The sequence below is a fragment of the Ambystoma mexicanum genome, chromosome 1p (assembly GCF_040938575.1).
Source record: "Ambystoma mexicanum isolate Mex_15411 chromosome 1p, UKY_AmexF1_1, whole genome shotgun sequence".
NCBI lineage: Eukaryota > Metazoa > Chordata > Amphibia > Caudata > Ambystomatidae > Ambystoma > Ambystoma mexicanum.
In genome coordinates, this window is record NC_090921.1 from 458,416,075 (window position 1) to 458,438,727 (window position 22,653).

The window sequence follows — 22,653 nt, forward strand, 5'->3', positions numbered from 1 at the left end:
CATATGGAAGGAGTCCACCGCTGGGGTCTGACATTTGGGGCATTTTGGGTTCGAAGTGGGGTCAAATTTAGCTAGTTTGCTCAGTGTAATGTGTAAGTGATTTAATATCTTGAATTGAATCAGTCTAAAATTTGCGCACAGTTAGGCCGATTGTCATGGCCACTGGCCCTAGAACACAGACCCGCCACCATCAGGGGATGGACACAAGGGGGAACACAGCTCTTGTTCGTCCCTTTGGGACAATCGAGCACAGGGGGCCCATCTGTACTCAGTCCTGGTAAATATAACCAGAGACGTTTATTTTGGGCAAGAGTGCTTTATTTTGTGGACACAGGAACTTACACATGCATTTGTGTTGGGCGTGGCTGCTGGGAGCTGGGTTGCACGTGCAGCATCATCTAGGAGTGGCGGGGTGTGGCCGCTAAGCCAGAGCTAGTGGGCGTGGCTGGGAACTCGACTATATAAGCCCACCCAGCCTGTGTGCGAACGCTCGCCTTATTCTGCACTTGCATGCAGCGTATCGCTCATCATCGCCTGACTGCAGATTCACCTCTTGGACTCCAGCTTCATACTTACCTGCCTGTTGACTCCAGCTTCCTGTCTGCAACGGCCTTTCGTCGAACCTGGCATCCAGCATTCCATCTTCAGCCTCCCGGGAAAGCCGAAACTTTGACCTGGGTCTCATTACGAGTGCGGCGGTAAGGATGCCTGTGCCGTTAACCCCTTACCGCCACATTCCGAGGTCCTTTAACGGGAGCCACTAAAGGACCAGGGAGCTAATAACGGGCCCTTATTAGCTCCCTCCCCATTCCCATTGAGTCCTAGGTGGGCTCAATGGGAATGGGGATGGCTTCCCTGAATGGGGATATACCGGGTCCTCCAAGGTTGGAATGACCCAGTAAGTCCCCATTCTGGGAACCCGGACCAGAGTTTGGAGGCAGCCATTGCGCTAATAGCACCATGGCTGCCTCCAAACTCGTAATGAGGCCCCATGACACCGCAGCACGACGCGCTCCTCATTCAGGAAGACGGCACCTGCAAGAGATACGAAAGACAAGGTTAGACATTAAAGACATTCAGTTTAAGGTTGCGCCGCCATCGAACCTCGCGCTTAACCTTAAACCACCACTTACCTGTTGTCGGACCATCGCGGAACCTCTCCTCTTCCATTCGGCTTCTCCTCGTGTTCCTAGGCCACAGCTGGGCTGCAATTCCACCTGTAGGAAGAAATCAGAAGAAAGACATTAACATTACAAACATTTCAACCGCGAGAAGAGACAATAGAACTGAAAGACACTTACCATCAGGAGTGGCTAAGCCACAGCTGGTCTGGGCTGCCACGTACAATGGGCCAGTCAAGGAACTCGGTCCATCAAGAAGCGCCCCTGCAGTGAGAAGTAGGACGGAGAGCTCATCATCATTAATCAACAAGAGCAGTGTCACCAATTGTCGCAGCACACAGCATATGTGCAGGGGAAGAAGCCTGACCGGGGTGATCCACTTTCTGGGAGGGCTGCAACCGTGCCCCAACGTCCCTGCAGAGACCAGGTGAGCGTAACACCGATTTAGTATATTGGCAATATCTTGCCCATTGTGCATCTTCCACGGGTATACCCAGGTCTTTTTCCCAATTGGCTTTCATTGTATTTTTAGATGGGGTATGTCGTTGGGCGGCTCTGTAGAGGGTGGAGATACCCCCAGTAAATCCCTCCGGTGTCATAATTTGGGTTAGGAATGGGTGTGCTGGGGGGATTTCTGGGAAGGAAGGCCACCTCTTTTTACTTGCCGCCTTCATCCTGTGATATTGCAGTGTTGTCGTCAATCCTGTTCCTACTTTTGCCTGAACAATTTCTAGGGTTGCCAAATTCCCATCCGGGAATAGGTCTCCCACCTGCATTTCTTTCTCTGGGTCCCATTTCCTCTGTAGGGCAGTGTCTAGGGTAGGCTCAAGGTCTGGATAGTGCCACAACGGGGCATGGGCCCAGAATGGTTTCTGGCAATCTATCCTGTCAAATAATTGGACCCAGGCATGTACTGTTGAGGCTACCGGGTCTTGTTCCACCCTGTCTAGTGTAGCTTTGGCAAATGGCATTGCCCTTAGTTTTCAGTGGGCAACTGAAATCTTTTCGGCTTGTATGTGTGCATGCGCTTCCGCAGTCGCCGCCCAGTACTGAGCAAAGTGTGCTTGGGCTGCATGAAAATACAGTTGAAATCTGGAACAGCTAGACCGGCCATTTCATATCTCTCACACATCTTCGACCACTGGATTCGTGGTGTGCTCCAGCTCTATACAAAGCTAGTTTCCATACTGTTTTTTTTTGAAAAAACAGTTTGCCAGGCCATACCGGGATATTACAAAATAAGTATAGCAATTTCGGTACCACCACCATTTTCAGTAGGGCAATGCGCCCGTACAGTGATATCGGGAGTTTGTCCTATACCCTAAATTTATATTCTAGAAGTTCCAAGTAGTAGTCAGTTATTTGCTATCGGGGTCTGTTTGTCTGTGGATCGTATAATTCCTAAGTATCGTGCGGAGGTAGGTGACCATTTCAATTGTGCAGTGGCTGGGTATTGTACCATGGAGGGTGTAAGGGGGATTATCTCAGATTTTGCTTGGTTGATACGGTACCCAGAATACTTGGTGAAAGTCTGAATTTCCCGCATCAATGGTGGCAGGTGAACTGCAGGGTTTCTAAGGTATATCATGGTGTCGTCTGCATACAGGGAAACAAATTGAGAGGGCCCCCTTATACGAATCCCTCTCCATGCCTATTCGTGTCTCAATTTAGCTGCCATAACCTCTATAGTAAGTGCAAAAATGAGGGGGGATAGCAGGCACCCCTGTCTGGTCCCTTTTCCAAGCGCGAAGCCTGCCGATAGGGAGTTGTTAGTCCTGACGGCAGCCCTCGGGTCATTGTATGGAACCCATATGTACCTGATGAACACTGGGCCAAAATCCATTTTACTCAGGACGGCGTACATGTACTTCCAGGACACCGAATCAAATGCTTTTTCAGGCATCCATGGTGACCGCTATGGTCTGGGCTTTCAGATCCATTTGTGAGGCGATAGAGAAGAACCTCCTTAGATTTAGTGAGGTGGATCGGGTGGGAATGAAACCAGATTAGTCGGGTTGGACTAATTTATTCATGTATTTGACTAAATGGTTAGCAATTGCTTTAGCGTATACTTTAGCATCTGAATTAATTAATGATAGGGGTCGGTAGGATGCAGGATCTTGCGATGGTTTTTGCGGCTTAAGGAGAACCGTGATTATTGCTGCCCTCATGGTGCTTGACATGGATCCTTTTGCCAGTGCCTCTTCCCATACATCCAGTAGTTTCGGGACAAGCTCTGCCTTGAAAGTTTTGTATAGATCTACAGGGATCCCATTGGTGCCTGGGGTTTTACCTGCTTGGAAGTCCATGATAGCTTTTTCTATCCCCTCTGCAGTTAGGGGAAGATCAATTGCAAATTTCTCATCTTCATTCAGGCTTGGCAGTGGGAATGAGTCCAAGTATTCCCGTAGTTCCTCTGGGGTCATAGTATCTGCATTAGCATAGAGATTCATGTAGAAGTCTCGGAATATGCTGTTTATTTCCTCTGCCTTGGTTCATACAGTCCTGTCAGCACCTGTTATGCTGGTCATATATCTCACCCCTTGTTCTGCTTTTATTAGGTTGGCCATGGTCCGACTAGCGTTGTTCCCTTCACGGTATTTCCTTGTTCGCACCGGCTGAGTAACGTAGAAGAGTTAGCGCTCTGCTAGTGATTTGAAGTTCGTAAGCTGTTGAGAAATTTCCTGGCGGTGGATGTCGCTATTACTTCATGCTTGTGCCACTTCCAGTTCCTTCAGCTTGTGTTCGGTATTATCTAGCTCTTGTCTTATTTCTATTAGTGTTCCATGTACATGTGACATCAACATCCCCTGCAACCATACTTTAAAGGTTTCCCAGACCGTGGCGTTGGATTTGACGGAGCCGGAATTTTTTTCAAAGAAGTCCACTATTTCTGGCCTGAGCGTCTCTACCATATTGTCAAGTAAAGCCGGCGGAGTTCGCCAGGTACGGGGGTTATCTACTAAGTCATGCGGGATCAGTTCTAGGAGGACCGGGGAATGGTCGGACATTGTTCGCGGTAGAATCCTGCAGTCGTTCACATCTGCAATCATACTCGGCAAGCGCAACCAATAATCTATACGTGAACCTGAACCATGTACTCTTGAGTAGAAGGTGTAGTCCTCTTGAGGGTGGACCTCTCTCCATACATCTGCCATGTGAAGCGTAGAAATGGCTTGCAGTAAGGTTGCAGCAGCTTTGGATCAGATTCTGTTAGCCTCCGAAGTGCGGTCCAGGCTGGGATCAAGGATCATGTTTAAATCGCCGCCCCATATCACATTGGCTTGGCCAATCAGTTTTATTAGTTAAAGGATCTTCAGGTAGAAGCTTGGGGAGTCTGTTAGGACCGTAGGTGTTTATTATGATTGTCTCTACATTGTAAAGTTTGCCCCATATGATCACGTAGCGGCCATCGTCGTCTATTACAGTTCTGCTTAGTTGGAAGTTCACTTGCTTATGTATCGCTGTAAGCACGCCCCTATATTGGGTCGAGTAGTTGGTGGCTATCTTCATGGGGCCCCATGCCTGGGCAACAGTATCTGTAATTTTCTTGGTGGCGTGTGTCTCCTGTATGAGCAAAACATCGATTTTTTTTTTTATGCCCGTTGGTGTAGTTTATAAGTTTTCTCCCTTTGATCGGGTGGGCCAGATCCCTGATATTACATGTTTGGAGTTTAATCCACTGTGCTTTTCTTACTAGGGGCATCAGTGCTGAGTTGTCTCTTATGCTTTGGCAGACTTCTTCAGGTGCGATAACGTGTGTCCGCTTCTGTCAGTGTTTTCTTCTTTTTAACCAACTTGTTCCAAATTGTGGCTGGAACTTCCCCCAACTGGGCAACCGGCCCTTCCCCTCCCTCCTCCCTCACCATCCCCCCAACTGGACAGTGTAATCCCATGTGGGTTCTGCAACTTTTGCTTCCGCGGGGAGCACTGTTAGGCCATTGCTTTTCTTTGCATACCAGGACACTCCTAGGAGCCTGTGCGCTGTATTTTTGACGAGTTGGTGTCATGTGGTGGTTGTACCTATACCCATTATTTCCCCTCTTTCGTCAGGTATGGGATTGGGCCGCCTGATCCATCTTGCCTGGGGGGGAGCGGGATGTTTTGTTCTATGTAATTCAATGCTTCTGCTGTGGTTTGGAAGAAGTGTGATCTTCCTGAGTGCTGGAGGCGAAGTTTTGCCGGGAACAGCTTTGTGTGGGGCACAGATCTCTCTCCGAGTGCTTTCTTAACCTGATCAAATGTTCGGCGGGATGTCTGTATCCCGGTCGTCAAATCTGGGTATATGTGGATCCTCGCTGAGTCGTATGTTAGCGTGCCTTTCTCACGGGATAGACGGAGGATGAGGTCCCTATCACGATAATTGAGTAATCGTGCAATGACCGTCCGCGGTGGTGCTCTGGATTTCTGCTGTGGGGCCTGGGTTCTCTGGGCCCTCTCGATCAGGAACTGCTGTGAGAACTGGGCTTCGGGTAGGATTGCTCGAATCACCTCCTCCAGGTATGTTTCCATGGGCACATTTAGCGTTTTTTCGGCCAAAAAAACCACCCTGATATTATTTTGCCGCAAGCGTGATTCCAGGGCCTCACACTTGGTTTGGACTTGTTTCAAGGATTTCTTTATCTCCTCGATATCTTTGTTTTTTTAGTAGACGTGTCCTCTAGAGTCCCTATTCTAGTTTCAGCTTCCGATACTCTCGTGTTCACCGAGTGTAGATCTGATCTGATTGAGGATATATTGCTTACTATATCGTCCAGTCTACTATTGTCACAAGGGTCGGCTATGTCCTCTTCTTCAAATGAAGTTTCTGTCTCAAAACCCTCCCCTTCCTCCTCACCTTTGTCTTTTCTCCTGGGTTTCCTTTCTTCTTTGTTTCCGGGCCTCTCCTTTTTTTTATGAAGGTAGGGATGGCCACGAAAGGACGCCACCGTGGCACCGTATATGTGAGGCGGTGGACGATCCCCCATGACCGTCATAAAAGGGGAAAAAGCCAAAGGCACAAAAACCCCCTATATGATACTTCAGGCTGACACTGGGCAGTCCGGAATCCTTGAAACACAGGACGGAATAAGGTGTTCAATATGGAGATCCAGAGGTGAGCAAAGATATGGTAAGCAGAAGTGTAGCAGTTAGTGTGGCAGAGGCAGTCCAGTAAAAAGTCCAGGTTCGGTACACAGGTATTCGGGAAGGTAACGAACGGGAGGCAGAGACGGTCCGATGGGCAGGCTAGGTCGGTTGTCCAGGTATCCAAATGGCAAAGGAAAGGAAAGGAAAGGAAAGGAGAGGGGAGAAAACAGGGTAACAGAAGGGGATGGATACAAGATTAGAAGCAGAACAGATGAGGGGGGGGAGGAGCGGAAAGAAGGAAAGGAAGGATAAAGAACCGAAAGTGGTACTAGAGGAAGAAAAGAAGGGAAGAGGGTAAACGGAGACGAGTATGAACGGAAGGAAGCAGGGGAGGAGCCAGGAAGGGGAGAACAAGAGAGATGAAGCGCTAGGAAGGCAAAACTCAGAGCGGCAACCAAGGCGAAAAACCTAGGGAACGTTGCAACGCATACGCGACCCGGAAGTAGAGGCATAAAAGCTCCCGGTCGCGTATGCGAGTGAAGAAATCTAGACCTGCAAGTTACGTTCGAGAGAAAACGTGACGGCACAATCTATGGAGAACCGCGGCAATAGCGATTCCAGACTCGCCATTTTCCCCAGGATGTGACAACTATTGACCGATGCAAATCCCGCCTGTAGTGCTGCCATATATGGATCAGTGGTGGGTTCGGCCGTTGGCAGGGCACTGGAAATGTTTGGCGTCGGGGGCCTCGTGATCCATATTCGGATTGGTAAAAGTGTCCATGGGGCCTATCCTGGGACCCCTACTGCCCTTAGGCATATCCTGAGGTGTTGGGGAGTATACTTTTTGTTTATTCCCTGTTGTGGTGACTCACTTGATATATGTGGCTGGGGATTGAGGTTTGATTAGTACCTGGGGTGATTCTGCACGTTATTCTTAGAAGCAGTGCGGTTTCTCCCAGCGTAACTTGTGCTTAGTGGTGCTCTTCCTGTTACCCTTTATTTAGGGGGCAATTGCTGCAGATGCCTTGACTATTTCTGCCCCTAAGGTGTCCACCTGCGCCGGCTATAGGTTGCCCAAGTTTCAGTGGCCCATGTGTGGCCCGCCCTCCTTACCACGAGACGGCATTGTCCCTTGATTGTTTCTTGTGGCTCGTGACCCTTTTGTCTTCAGCACTTGCTGTTTGTTATGTGCTCTCGTGCTGTATTCCGACTGTGTTACTGTGTGTGGGACCTGCGTGCCATGTATTGCTCTGTGACCATTTGTTCTCCGGCACTGCAGCGCACATCGGTTGCACCCCGCACCTCTGTGACAACTCTTTGTTATTGTGCGGAAGGGCCGAATGGAGATTAATGACAAGTGTGGAACGCTCGGGAACCGCCACAGCACGTATCTCATTCCATGGTGTTCCGATGGAGCCCGGTCGCTGCAACCCTCCCCTCCTCACCCCCCCCCCCGCCTGCTTGCTCGCTCTTCAGCACACACAGCGGCACAGATGGGCAGTAGGGATCTGTTGCCGGGAACCGGTTCTGAGAGTCCCCCTGACTCAGACCAGATTTGTTTGTCTCTGCTCTTCCTAACAGCATCAGAGTTATTACTTTTATTCTGTGCCAGGCGGTCTCGGTTTCTGTACAGCCCAAGTAGCTCACTCTGCTCCGCCTGCTTTGTCCCCCTCTCCTTGCGGGGTTTGCCGTCGCCTCGGCCACCGAACCGCAGGGGGAGGGGCAGGATGGGCTATTTCTCCGCTCTTCTTCTGCTCCTCTGTGCCTCTCCGGATCTGCATGCCCGCCGATTTCAGTGGGTTATCAGTCTCGCTGAGGGTTTAAAGCGGGATTTTTATGATCCTCAGATCTTCGGATTCAATGTTCTGCTGAGCTTCCGCAGTTTAATCTCCCCAACTCGCAGGATTTTTTGCTTCAGGATTTATGGATAGCGTGTCTCGAGTACTAGGTGGCCATCTTGGATGGAGTGCAACAGCGCCCCCCCCGTCTCAGCAAAATGTTTGATGTTTGCTATAAAGTGACAAAGTGAACGATTTCTGAAATGCACAATCATCAAGATTAACCCAGACGACAGGGGAAGTTGAAAGGTGGTTTCTTTAAGAGAAAGATTTTTTTGGAACATTTCTGATTGTGTTGTGGATCTACCAAGAGCCACTGGGGCAAATACCATAAAGGAGAGCTAAAGTGAAAGTCTAAGGGGTCCTGCGCAGTTCTGTGGAAAAAGCCTTGCACACTTGAAAGTCTGCAACATCAGTGCAAGGTCCGAGCCCGATTGAGGGAGACCTGGAATATGAAATCCGTTGGGGGAAGGGAACCCCTAACAAAGGTGAATAAAGCTTGGGGAAGGGAACCCCTGCAAGTGCTGTGATTGCGAGGTCCGGACCCGGCTGAGGGAGATCTACATTGAATAAGGTACTTTTTGTTGAGAGGTCCAAGCCCGACTGAAGGAGACCTACGTGCACTGTTGATGCCTTGTGAAGTATGCGCCCGACAGAGGGAGACCTACGTGAACATTTGTTGAACTGTGAAAGAACGTTTGGTGACCTCAAAATAAGTGACTTTGACGTGCAAGGCCAAGCGGGCCTCGATCTACGTTTTGAAATGCCTTTTTTTGATACCCTGAGCCAGAGTGTTTCATCTTGTCTTACTCCGTGCTGTGCAATGTGGGGAGGAGAGCTGACACTTGATCCTTTGTTATAACACTGACTTTCCTTTGCATACACATTCCCCTTTGCACAATTTTCGTATAAGAGATAGGACAGGCATTCGTTTTTTTAGTATAAGCCATTTTGATTTGACAAACTGACTAGGACTGTTTTCTTTATTATTTGTTGGTAGAGACTACTCCCATTATAGCTATAGGGGAAAAGTAGGGATTTTTCCAAACCCCAAAAATGTATTAAAGGTTTTGAAACGTGTAGCTCTTGTGCAAGTGTCTACTTGTGATACCATGCCTCCCTTACAATACCCAGGAAAGAAGCTTCTCGGGCTCATTACTGATCTAGTCCTGGTCCTGATACCCCCAACAAACCTTCAGGAGATCTTGGGGATAACGCAACATAAGGATGTTTGCAATGTTAAATCATTTGGTCATCAAGAAAGATGGGTGCACCATTTACATTGACCACTTCATCAAAAGTTTCAGTGTCTACTTTGAGGGAACATAAACTCAGAAGAAACCATAGAGGATCAATTGAAACCTTTTTCAAAGCCTACAATACCTCCTACTCTTCAGGATATGGGTGTGGAGGCCCAAAAACGCAACCTAGATTTGTAGGACTGAAGCCCCGCCCATCTTTATGTTCACCCAGACCGCCCTCACCACTAATGGATATCTTGCCTCCTTGAACCCATACTTCCGGCTCAGAGTGGTCAGACTACTTTACTACATTGCAGTCTCCGCCATCTGCCATGGTGTCACCTACTTGCACTGTCACCTTCTCAGAGGTTCAGAATAAACATGCCCACTGCATGACAAATGGAAGAGACTTCCATTGTTTTTGAGTCATTATAGCCCAACTAACCTATGAGGCATCACATTCCACTGGCTGCTGGTTTACTTAAACCCCTGACAGAAGTGTGTTCATCTCCATCCAATGTAATGAATAAGGAGGTACAGCTTGTATTCAGACCCTTTATGCTTAAGGATCCCGCTCCAGAGTACTTGATAGTGGTGACAGCCAGAAAAAGGCTTCCTTCTTGGAAAAATTGAGAACTAGTGGGCACCACGACGAATGTTCTTCTTTTCAAATAAATCTCAATTATTTATATTGTTCCAAAAAGTATTTGCTTTTATGTGGAGCTTCCTGGGTTAAAAAAGGTCCAATGACACCCGGGCCTTAAAACAACTGCAATGGCTTGAAAAATGGAGTGGAAACCACCCCGTAACACCCAGTGCTCACTATTTGCCTCCTGCTTGGAGGCTAAATTCAATAATTAAAACTGTATTTGATTGTTAAATTGGTTAGTTAAATCTTGTAAATACATGTGGTCATTTAACTTGATTAGTTCAAAAATGCGAATTAAGCCACTTCATTTTTCAAAGCTTTACTCAAATAATTGTGTTCGAGTCACACAATTAATTAGGCGTTTTCCCAATTCCTCTACATAAAGTCACAGCTCTTGCCAATGCATTTTGGCGACCAGCACCATCTTCAGGGCTAATTTTCAACATAAATTATTGCACCAACAAATGTGTGTAAGTTATAAATGGTAAATGTACATACCAGCAAGAAGATTAGTTCCATCACATAAATGGAATACGAGAGATAAAAATGCAGCGTAAACTTTAGTAACCTTATTCATACAAAAGTCGTTGCAGTTTATGTCGAATAAACATTTACATTCAGCCATACGCATACTTCGTTACCTTAGCTGTCTCGTATATATGTGAACGCCTCATAAGTATGGATACATCAATGCAGTGTCTCTGTCAAGGGAGAAAGAGACTGTGAGCTTGCTAGCTGGCTTGGAAACTGTAAAAGCTTGCGTGAAATGCCTTGACACGCTGCTCTCAATCAGACTGCTCGTAGACCGGGCTGCAGATGCGCGCGCCTGTGTGTGGCTTAGTAACCACGTATCCAAGGAGCTAACGGCACCGCCCGTCATCCAGGATTGGACAGAACGGGCGTGCCTCCGGTCCCACCTCCACGCGTAAGTGTAGGGGCGGGGACAGTAGGTCTCCTTTGTAACTGTTCGTAACTCCGTACCGATGTGCGGTGAGTGTGAGTTGTCTCGGCTGCCGTCCACAAATGCAAGTTCACGGCTCCTCCCCTCTTCTCACATTTGTGGACGGCAGCCGAGTTTACTCGGCCCGTTGACGTGTGGGCAGTGCAGTGAGCACAGGGAAATTTACATTTATTATTTTTTCCTCCTACACAGAGGTCTGCAGTCACACACACACATATTCAGAACTCTGACATTCACGAAGAACGTAGACAACTCACACTCACTGCACATCGGTGCGCGCATGGAGGTGGGACCGGAGGCACGCCCATTCTGTCCAATCCTGAACGACGGGCGGTGGCCTTAAAATGGACATTGATGTGAATTCTGGACCTCCTAATCAAGATTTACTGTAGTGTGTACCACCACAAATGGCAATACTTGAACGTGATTGAATGACTCAAGTTTGCCAACAGTACTGGCACCTGAACTTGCCAGAAGACAACGTTAAAGAAACGAGAACGCCCTGCACATGGTTATCTTGTGCCTTTAAATAGAAGAGGGTTTTCCTATGATGCCAGGACAGGGACCAAGACCCAATGACCTGTGAAGAACAGACAGTACTACTTTTCCTCATGTACTGTGCTAACTCCTGCTTAGTTGTCCTTCTTAAAAAAACACTTCAAATGGATTGTCCTCCCACGTAGTCCTCATCTTTGATATCTCCTTCCGGCGTCAGCTGCTTCAGAAATGTTTTCTCTCAGTAGAGGGCGCCCCATGCTTCATCGACTTGATGGCCTCCGTCTGCTCTCGAGCATGACATCACCAACTTTATATATAGCATGGACTGTGCCCGCTACTTCAGTTCTGTTTTTCCGTTGCACAGTTTGCTTCGATCGGTTCATTGGCAACGTATCGATGGTGGTGTTAAGAAATATACACTCCTAAAACCGGCTTTAAGCAGTGTGCATATTGGGGGGCCAAAATGTTCATCACGGACCCACACCACTTTTGCCTCTGGTTTCTGGGAATAGAGCTGTTAGTCCTAAAACAATTCCCTATCATGGTCTTGCCCCCCTTGGAAAGACATCAATGCTAATTTCTCAGTGTACCTGCAATCAGTTCTATCAATGTGTCAGTGCATCTGTCTAACTATGTCTGTCTAATCATGCTGCTTAATGCATGACTCCTGCAATTCCATCTCTGTCCTTTTCAAAACAAAACAGAACAGCCAATTTCATATATTCCAAAGAATACACATAAAAATGTTGCACCTCTGCATATCTCTCATTCAATTGCATTCCATATGCTGCATTACAATTGCTTTCTGTGACATTTCCATGTCCTCTAGCCACACATTTCCCTTTTTTCATCATTAAGTATTCACAAAGTTGAATTACTCCATGTTGAAAAAACAAATCGGTTTCATTCACACAAACACTGCCGTGTGTCATACAATTCACTTCACTGTTGTCTCCTGCTTCAAATAAATAGTCTGCTAATCCCACGCGATGTCTAATGTCAACAAACTTCCTCTCCATGCACTTACTAAAACTCAAAAGATTCATGGAATTCAAGCTCTCAGAACATCCAAATATAGCATGATTAGCGCTATTCACGTTCTCCTTCAATGCTATCCCACTTTCAATGTCATTACACAAAAACAAAAATTCACTCAGTAATGTAAGCAAAATACTGGTGTTATCACTCCTGCAAAAACTGACATTACAAATGCCAATTCTATTCAAATCAAAGATTTTCTCATAAGTACCTTCATGCCAGGTGTTTCCAATGAAACAGTTTCACAATGCCTCAAATCTTCATAGGCAATCCCTCTATGCATTTTCTTCATGTCTGTCAGAAATGCACTATCTCTCGTATTATTCTGAGGTAACTCTTTCTCCCCACGAACAATATTCATATCTCTAGGAACTCTGTTCCCGCCCATCACTGCTGTTGTTGGCAAATTTTTCAATGGGTCTAATTTCAAAGCTGCTGCTGGGACATCTTCCCAGTCTTTAATTACATTTCTGAGACGATATATTACTGCTTGCAAGTCACCAATATATGGGCTCACTTCTGTCATTTCTATTTCACTATTCATTTTCAATATGGTTGGAGCCGGCGACTACTTCTTCCCAGGCCTCAAGCATATTTCTAAGCCGATTTCTTATCGCTTTCAAGTCACTAAGAAATGAGCTAATTTTGCAGTTTCAATTTCACCCTCAGGATTTCTCTCCAAACAATCTCACGACACTCAAGTGAGTTTCAAAAAACAAGTTCCAAGACTTCTCCAAACAAGCAGATACAGTCTATAGCTTGCCAAAAATGTGCACACAAATTTCAACCAATATGAATCCAAAACAAACGTTGGATTTCCCCAAAAAGTGTCAGTCTCTGCGGATTTAAAAAAAAAACAAAATACCACAAGCGTCTTCAAGAAAAAACTGTTTCTCTAACTCGGCTAAATAAATATACATTTATTCCCCTTAAAAAATTGCCTGTCATGAAATACTGCTCTGGATCAATTCCAAAATTCAAATTCGAGATTCAAAGATCAGTCAGACAATTGCGTTCCCCTTCCTACGGTGAACAAAATTGTGGACCAAGCATGCTCTATTTCATAACATCCTCAAGACAGACAAAACATAAAACATAAAAAATCTATTACCACGATGAACTAACAGAAAAAAACACAGCTGCACACAATGTTCAAACTTCGACTGCTGCAAAACCGATAAGTGGACCAACAAGCCAGCTGCAAAACTGCAGGTTAAACTCTTTGTTCCATCTTATCAGTCAGCATTAGTGAAGTCCCGCGTTACGGGTGTTATTTTGTGAGACCATAAAACAACTCCCTATCATGGTCTTGCCCCACTTGGGCAACCATGCACCGGTTTTAGACAACTTTAGACAACCCTAGCCAATCTCCTAGGAGGGTGTGGACCACCATGCACCCCCTTACTTTCGTATCTCAGGGCCTTTGTGCACTGTTACTTCTAGATTACTCCTATCATACTCCTATAGACACAATCACATAAGACACAAAGAAAACACATGAACCAATTCAATTATAATAATAGAATACATTTATTTATGCATAACAAGGCATGATATAAGCCTTACCAAAACTATGCAAATCTCAACTTTGCACCTTTTATGCTTCTGGTGCAAATCTACCATGCAATAACTATAAGCCTTACAGGCTTCTAATGCAAGCCTGTGATTCTAATCCAGTCTAATGCAAGCATCAGCATTCCTCTCCAATCCACACCATACTTCACACTCACTCTCTGAGACAATCCCTGTCTGATTAGAACAGACAGTCATACAAAGAGGTTTGGGTTTGGGGAAGGGGAAATCAATCAGCTTAGGCCATAAACCATACTTCACATTTGCATGTGCCTCTCTCCCCTCTCCAGCTCTGTCTTTCCTCTCCCGCTACTTCTGCAACCAGCCAGCCAGTCAGTCAGTGTCAGGCCTCGGTCTCTCTCTGCTAGATTCTGCTGCACCAAGACACCTCTCCCTCATCGAACTCCAACGTCTAGCACCATCTCCAACAGCAACTAGCGCTTCCCTCTCTTCACCTCTGGTTATACTATTCCATGACGCACTCAAATCCCTATGGTTACTTCGTTCTCTAAGCTAAGAATGTCTCTTTCTCTGTCAGCAAAATCTATATTCAGGCAGCGCCTGAATGTCTGTGTACTTTCACTCCGTGTTCTTGTTGTGTTCTGTGTCAATGCGACATTTCAAAGCATATCTACTAGCTCATGGCGTTCTGTCTGCGGTGCCTGCCTCCTATTTCTCCGTTCATACCCATTCACTCCACTGTTGGCTTCACGAAATCTCTTTCTCCTCCAGAGAACAGGCCATCTCTCCTCTTAAGCAAAAAGCACTTCTCCCTCTATCCATGTGGCACAGCCTCCATGGCCCCCTTTTCTGTCTCTACGAAGCACACAAGCCCATGCTGATTAGGCTTCCTTCACCTTCCACTCGGACAAGGTGACCTCTTATCAACCAAACTGTTTACGAATTCCTTTCTTTCACAGTGTACCATAACAACTCTGCACAGTACCAAATGGCGCTTCTGTGTCTCCTTCAGTGGAATGGCTTTATAATGCCAGCTAAATGCTTTCTAGCGTTTACGCTTTTCATTCGCAAATCCAAGCGCTACCTGTATGCAGACTTCATTGCATATTCTATATGTGTGTCTTTGTACATGCATACATAATACATATACATATCTCTAAATGTGTAACTACAAATATACTGTGTCATTCTAAATGGCTCTACATGGTATTTCAAATATGACAGTGTGTCATTCTAAATGCAAATCGCAAATGCGTACAAAGTGGCAGTCTAATAATGTGGATAGTGTCTACTTCAGCAATGTACAATGGATAGCTTAAATAGGACGCAATAATGGGTTGATTCCATAGCAAAGAGTAATGATTGGGTAATGGTTTTGTAACAAAGAGTAATGATTCTCTAATGATGACAAATCCAGGCTCCTCATTTTATCAGATTCTACAGAGCACATGCCGGAACACTGCGGTTCCTGTCAGTCCATGACCGGGAAGGCTCCAAGAGATGAACAGGAAACTCGCTACGCGTAGGCTCTTATCCAAATCCCCATCGGGGACTCCTTCGAAGAGGAGATATTCAGATGAAAGGAGCTTCTGGGGGGGGTTCACCACTGCAGAAGCGCTCCAAGAAATGCTTGTGGTCTAGAAGTTGTTTGCACCACTCATCATACTCTGTTTCTCGAAAAAAGGCCCAGAAAAGGCGTCATAGGTTCAGCTCTGCCTTCAGACTCTGTTTCTGAATGCAAAGTCACTTGCCCAGGTAAGTCAGCCTCTAAGGCCGAGTGGGACACTTTTCACCTCCAGGTGTTAAAAATATTTTAGAAGGCGGCTTCTCCCACCCTTTCCAAAGAGCCGAAGAAGGCCCATGACCCCATCGCGCCTTGTAAGGCTGAGAAGGTGTCTGTCAAGGTTTCAGCTTGCGTGACCTTGAACCCGGGCTCAAAGCCTTCGACCCCTCGAGTGAACTCAAAGACTCAAGACAAGGAAAGGTCTAGGTATCACTCCTCTGTTAAACCATCGAGTCACGGGTCGGGTCTATAGTCTATGCAGCCAGTGAAGGTTTTTTTAAACCTTTTCAGAAGAAAGACTTTTAAGTCAATGGGCCTCATTACAAGTTCGGCGGTAGGCTTGCCGGTAAAACCGGCAGGCTGCCGCCGAACTTGCAAATATTTCCGGAGACTGGCAATGGGGAAATACAGGGGCATTACAGCCCTGGCGGACCCTGTATTTGCCCATTGCCAGGCGACAGAATCAATTCCTCCTCATTCCCATTTGAGTCCCATTGGACTTAATGGGGAGGCTGGTAGAACCAGCACCATTCATGAATGGTGCTGGTGCATCCATCGAGGATTGCTGGCGGGCGGGAAGGCAACCACGTGCAGAACTTGCAGTTTGCCGGTCTGGTAACAACGGTACCAGCAAGCTTACTGGTACCGTTGTTACCGGACTGGCAAACTTGTAATGAGGCCCAATGTCTTACTTTTTTTTAGGAGGATGAACCTTCTGGCCAAGGCACCCCTCTTTTTGGGCTTGAGTCTGGAACCCCAATTATTCCTGAGGCTCTGATTTCAGAAGTGTCTAGGATGGAACACTTGATAGACTCTTTGAGAGATGCAACTGGCTTTTCCTTAGGTAGAGTTTGATACATCAGAACCTTCCGATCATTCAGAGGCCTCTTACAGATTCCTTATGAATAGGGTTATGGAGTATCTGGGATGGGGAAGGCCTGCCACAGTTTACCAGCACGTTGACTGTACCAATATTTTGGATAAAGGTCCTCAAAATGATCCTATTTTGCCATTCCACTTTTCCCTAAAGAGTAGAGTAATGGCCAGTTGGGAAACCCCAGAGACCAACCCTGCAGTGAGTAAAAACCTCACTAGAAAGTACAAACCTTCAAGCGTGGATCCAGATGTTTTTGTCCAAACATCCAGCTCTCGGTGCAGGATGCTACCTCATCATTTAGGGCTGCTGACTATACCACCTGACGGGGATGACAAAAGATTTAACATATTGGCTAAGAGTTTTCTCTGCCAGTAGCATGGTCTTTAAAAATCCATTAACGCTTGTTGTGCCCTGGTCAGGGTTTCCTTCATGCTAGGGGATAACTATGGCTGCAGAATATATCCCAGAATGGGAGGAAAGAGATGGTTTCTGAAACATCATTAATGATGGAAAGGAGGCCATGTGAGTTTTTGCAGTGTGGGCTTGATTCTGCCGATGGTGTCAGTAGGGCTATGGCACCCAGTACTGTTTTGTGCAGGTTTGCATGGCTGCGTAAGTCTGGATTTGCCTCTGATGTTCAATTAAGATTATTGAACATGCCTTTCGGGGGTTCCCATCTATTCGCAAGCAAAGCAGAAGAAAGCTTGGATAAAGTTTGGCACAGCAATTGGGCTACCACAGCAGGCCCATCTGACTTCTCAAGGTTGGAGGGGCCGGTCCTTTCGCAATTATTCATCTTTCGGAAGGACAAGGGGCCAGGCCAACTAAAGGGACCAGAGAAGATTTCCTCGAGGTGGACGAGGTTGTGGTGGAAAGTCTGCCGAAGCGGCAGTCTCCTTGCCATCAGCTACTACCACAGCTACACCAATACCTCTCTGGGCTTTGGTCCACAGGACTGTTGTGGGGGCAGGCTCACTCAGCATTTGGAAAAATGGCAGGCCATTACTTCCGATGCTTGGGCTTTGCATACTGTGGGCCAGGGTTAATGTCTCCCTTTCTTGAGTAGGGCTCCAGATCATCCACCAGACAGCCACTCCCTCAAGGATACAGATCTGTTCCTTCTGCAGGAGGTTTCCATCCAGCTTCAGAAAGTTGCCATAGAGCCGGTGCCTGCGGTGGAGAGGAACCTGGGAGTGGTACCACCCTAATTTATTTTATCTCCAAGAAAGACAGAGGAGTGAGACCCATTTTGGACAAGTTCCGCATGAAGGACAAGTTCAAGATGGTCACTGTATCTCAGATCCTTCCGGCCATCCAGCTCCAGGATTGGATGGTATCATTGGACCTTCAGAATGCTTACTTTGTGCCTATTCATCACAAGCACAGGAAGTGCCTTTGCCATTGGCAGTTCTCATTTTCAGTTTTGGCGTCTGCCATTCGGGCTCACCTCTGCCTCAAGGGTTTTCATCAAGTTGATGACGGTAGTGGCAGCAAGTCTAAGGAGAGGTAGATACACATCTACCCCTACCTTGACGATTGGCTGATCAGAGCCTGTTCTACCGTACAGGTCCTGGAACATATCAGCATCACCTGCCACTCTCTCCAGAGACTGGGCTTCTCCCTCAATTTCAAGAACTCCCACATGAGGCCTTCTCAGAAGCTACAATTCATTGGAGCTGTCCTGGATGCTTCCTCAGGGAAAGTCTCACCACCCGAGGTGAGGGCTGAACACATTTGGCAGATGGTCATCATGTTTCAGAATGCCTAACGTCTACCGACCTTCTATTTTATGGGGCCAGAAGCCTGCTTGAGAATGAGGTCCCTCCAATGGGCCCTCCAGTCCCAGTGGTCTCAGTTCTCTGGCGGAATGACAGACCTACTTCAGGTCCCAAGCAAGGTCGCGCATGATCTCCTGTGCTAGGCCTGCAAGGATAACGTTCTGAAGGGGGGAACCTTTCATGGCCGGAGATAACTGTAGTTACGGATGCTTCTCACAGGTTGGGGAGCCCACTGCAAAGATATGACAATCAGCAGTCGTTGGTCTCCATCAGAGTCCAAACTACACATCAACCTGTTAGCGATGAGGGCAATCGGACTAGCGCTGATGGCTTTTCTGCCCTCTGTATGGGGAAAGAATGTCCTGATGATGGACAACACTTGCCATGCACTACCTCAACAAGAGAGAAGGTGTAGGGTAACTACCACTGTGCAATGAGGCAATGCAGCTCTGGTTTTGGGTACTGCAGGAAGCAATCTCTCTTGCGGCTGTTGACTTAGCCGAGAGGAGAACACAGCGGCGGATGCTGTGAGCAGGCGGAGCACAGTCTCTTGTGAGTGAGAGCTAGCTAAGGAAGTCCTTCAAGAGATCTTTGCCCTTTGGGAAACCCCTCAAGTGGATCTGTTTGTGTTCAGTGTCAACAGGAAGTGCAATCTGTTCTGCTCCAGGGAAGTTCCTCAGAGAGGAGTTCTGAGAGATGCATTTGTAGTGGACTGGGATTTTTGCACTCCTATATACGTATTTCTTCCAGTCCCTATCATTCCTCATCATCAGGAGGTTGAGGAAGTTTGGGAAATCATTGATCCTGATATTCCAGATTGGGCCAGGAGAATGTGGAACCTAGACCTTCTGGACTTGTCCACCTGCCCTCAATTCGTCTTCCACAAAGAGGACCTGCTCTAGTAAGAGAGAGGTCGCATTCTTCACCCAGAGTTCAGGACTCTCTCCCTTCACGCCTGGTTTCTGAGAGGTTGAGATACAAAGATTGGGACTACCCGGATGACATAATGGAAATGTTGCTTTCGGCTAGAAGACCACTACCCTTCTCTCCAGCCATGAAAGGTTCCCCCTTTAGTATGTTATCCTTGCTGGCCTACCACAGGAGATCCTGCGCGATCTTGCTCGAGCTCTGAAGTAGGTCTGTCATTCTGCCGGAGAACTGAGACCACGACCGCAGGCCCCATTAAAGAGACCTCCTTCTCAAACGGGCTTCTGGCACCAGAAAAATGCAGGATGCCATAAGACCGAGCAACCTCAGAAAATCGAAGGCAGCGCTTTCCATATTCAACGGACCTGGGAGGAGGCATCATACTTCAAAATAACTTTGATAACACCGTTTCTTAAGGGACTCACAAATGTGTTTCCTCCTACGCCTTTCCAAGTCCCAACTTGGGACCTTAATTTGGTCTTTAAGTTTTTGACGTGCGCTCCTTTTGAGCCACTCCATTCCTGCCCATTAAGGTTGCTACCTTTCAAAACTCTTTTGTTAGTTGCGATAACATCAGCCCTCAGGGTGAGTGAGATGCAGGCCTTACACTGCAGACCTCAGTTTACCACCTTTTACAAGGATAAGGTTGTCCTTAAAGTCAAACCCTCATTCCTACCTAAGATTGTATCGGATTACCATTTTGCACAGGAAAATGTGCTTCCGACCTTCTATCCACCACCTCATCCTGGCAAGGAAGAGGAAAGTTTGGATAGACTCGATTTAAGGAGAGCTGTAAGCTTTTATGTTTCAAGAATGACAAAATTATGCCAGCATGACCAACTCTTCATTGGCTATACAGGACATAAGCTAGGTCTGTCAGTTACCAAACAAACCTTATCCATATGGATAATATTGGCTATTTCAGAGTGTTACAAACTAGCTGGAAAAGATCCCCCATATAGAACCAAAACACCACCTACCATAGATTATCGACGACAAAAATAGATCTGGACCGAATCTCAGATGCTAATCTGATGTTACATATTTCAGAATAATATGATCCGTCTGAAAACGAGGTAGACCATACGTGCCTGATGCAACAGCTACAAGCAAATAGTAATCTCTTTGCTCCAATTACATTTTTTTAATTTTAAACTACCAGGAGAGGGAACCAATGGTTCAGTGAGAATTTCAAAAAACATCAAAGGGACTATCGGAAGGCTGAAAAGAAATGGTATTTGACCCACTCCAGCAAAGGCATTACAATAGTCAAACTAGCCCTAAAATGCTATAAAGATATTAGACAGTCAAAGGCACTGAGTCTTCAAAAACAGATTAACTCAGCGCAAAATAGACCGAAAGAATTATTCACAGCTATTTAAAATCTAGTGAATGATGATTGTACTAATACATGCATGCATCCGAGTTTAAAGCTTGCGAACAGCTTTAATAATGTTTTCTTCGATAAGGTCGAACAGATCAGACTAAATATTGACAGTCTACTCACCTGTGACTCGGGCCCTATTGCCCCTGCCCAGGAAGGCGGGGAGATAAACCCCAATACGGAGTTCAACTTTGTCCCAGTGGAAAAGGAGACTACCTAATTGGTGCTTTAAAACCTACCCATCTTAGTTACGATCCTATATCGGCATACTTAGCAAAACAACACGCAGAAGTGCTGAGCGGACCGATTCAAAGCTTTGTTAATGCATCGCTGGCCCAGGGCTTTGTGCCACAGGATCTAAAGAAATCGCATCGATCACCTCTATTAAAAGAAACAGTTTCGATCCCCATCTATTGGCCAATTATTGTCCTACTGCTGCTCTAGTGTGACCCACTAAGATACTTGACAAGTTTGTGACTATGCAACTCCAGAAGTATCTGGAAGAGAACAATATTGTTGATACATTCCAGTCCGGCTTTAGGCCGGGACATGGAACGGAGACAGCACTTCTCAAGGTATGGGACGACATACTTGCAAATGCAGATAGTGGGGATGTCAGTATGCTTGTTATGTTAGACCTGTCTGCAGCGTTCGACATGGTTGATTGTAATATTCTTAATGCTAGATTAAGTGAAGTGGCACATGTCTCTGAAGAGGCACAGAGATGGTACCATTTTTTTCTGAATGACCGAAGGCAACAAGTTAAAATGGGCCCTTTTCTATCAGAAATGTTTACCATTACCTATGGAGTTCCTCAGGGCTCCTCTCTGTCGCCGGTACTTTTTAATCTTTGTCCTCTTTTAAAAATCCTTGCACAATTAATTCTGCAGTATCACTCATGTGTAGACGATATGCAGATCTACGTCAGCCTAATACAACCAGTGAAGGCAGTAGAGAACATCCTGAAGTATGCAGAGGCAATTTGAGTATGGATGATGGATAATAAGCTCCAACTCAATCCCAAAAAGACTGAGATAATTATCTTGGGCTCCAAGAAGTAATTGGGAAGCACCTTTCAGATGGTCCCATGCCTCTCGATATTTGGAAATATCTCAAAGTACACATAGACTGTCAAGAATCTATGGTGCATTTGGCAGTCAGACCTGGGGTACAATCGGCATGTTAACCAAATGATTAAATCAGTACGGTACATTTCCACTTGAAAATGTTGAAACCACTTCTTCCTCTCATCTCGGAAGGGGATCGAGCAACAGGTTCCCTTGTTAATGCCAGGTTTGACTACTGCAACAGCTTCCTGGTAGAATGCCCCAAATACCAGTTGCAGCGACTTTCAGTGGCACAAAATGCAGCAGTACGTGCAGTCTTCTCCCTACCATGGAAAAAAGTCAGTTTCTGAATTTAGGAAGAAACTTCGCTGGCTTCCGGTCCATAGAAGGACCCAGTTTAAGCTCTTGTGCTTGTTCTTCAAATGTGTACATGACCTTGCACCCTCCTATTTAACTGCTAAGATTCAAACCTACACCCCTAATGGACCCTTGCAGTCTATGACCCAAATTCAATTGGTGGTCCCCACTTCTATCCCCCCTATGGACAAATCTAGAAGGTTTTCGTTGTCCGGCCCTCGTGCATGGAACTGCCTACCCCCTTATCTGAGGAAGATAGAATCATTGATTGCTTTTAGAAAACGGCTCAAAACCTTTTGTTCGAGTGAGATCATGCGATTTGCTATTGGACGGTTTATTGTATTACACGTAAGGTCTGCACCTAGATGTGGCTTTCTGCTTGGTTCCCCCATGGGATTTGTGCTATATAAATCCCAAATTAAATCAAATCAAAGGCTTAAGGGCTCATTCTACTAGGGACATGGCAACTTCCTCTGCCTTTCAGAGGGGAGTTCCGAGAAAGGATATCTGCGAGGCAGCTACCTGGTCTAA

The 22,653-nt window shown here is 46.4% G+C and overlaps 1 protein-coding gene across 2 annotated transcripts in view; it reads left to right on the plus strand.

The window, feature by feature from the left end:
- KXD1 (KxDL motif containing 1) overlaps positions 1–22,653 on the plus strand; it is a 197,248-nt gene that overhangs the window by 113,687 nt on the left and 60,908 nt on the right. The gene's annotated exons all lie outside the window — the stretch shown is intronic.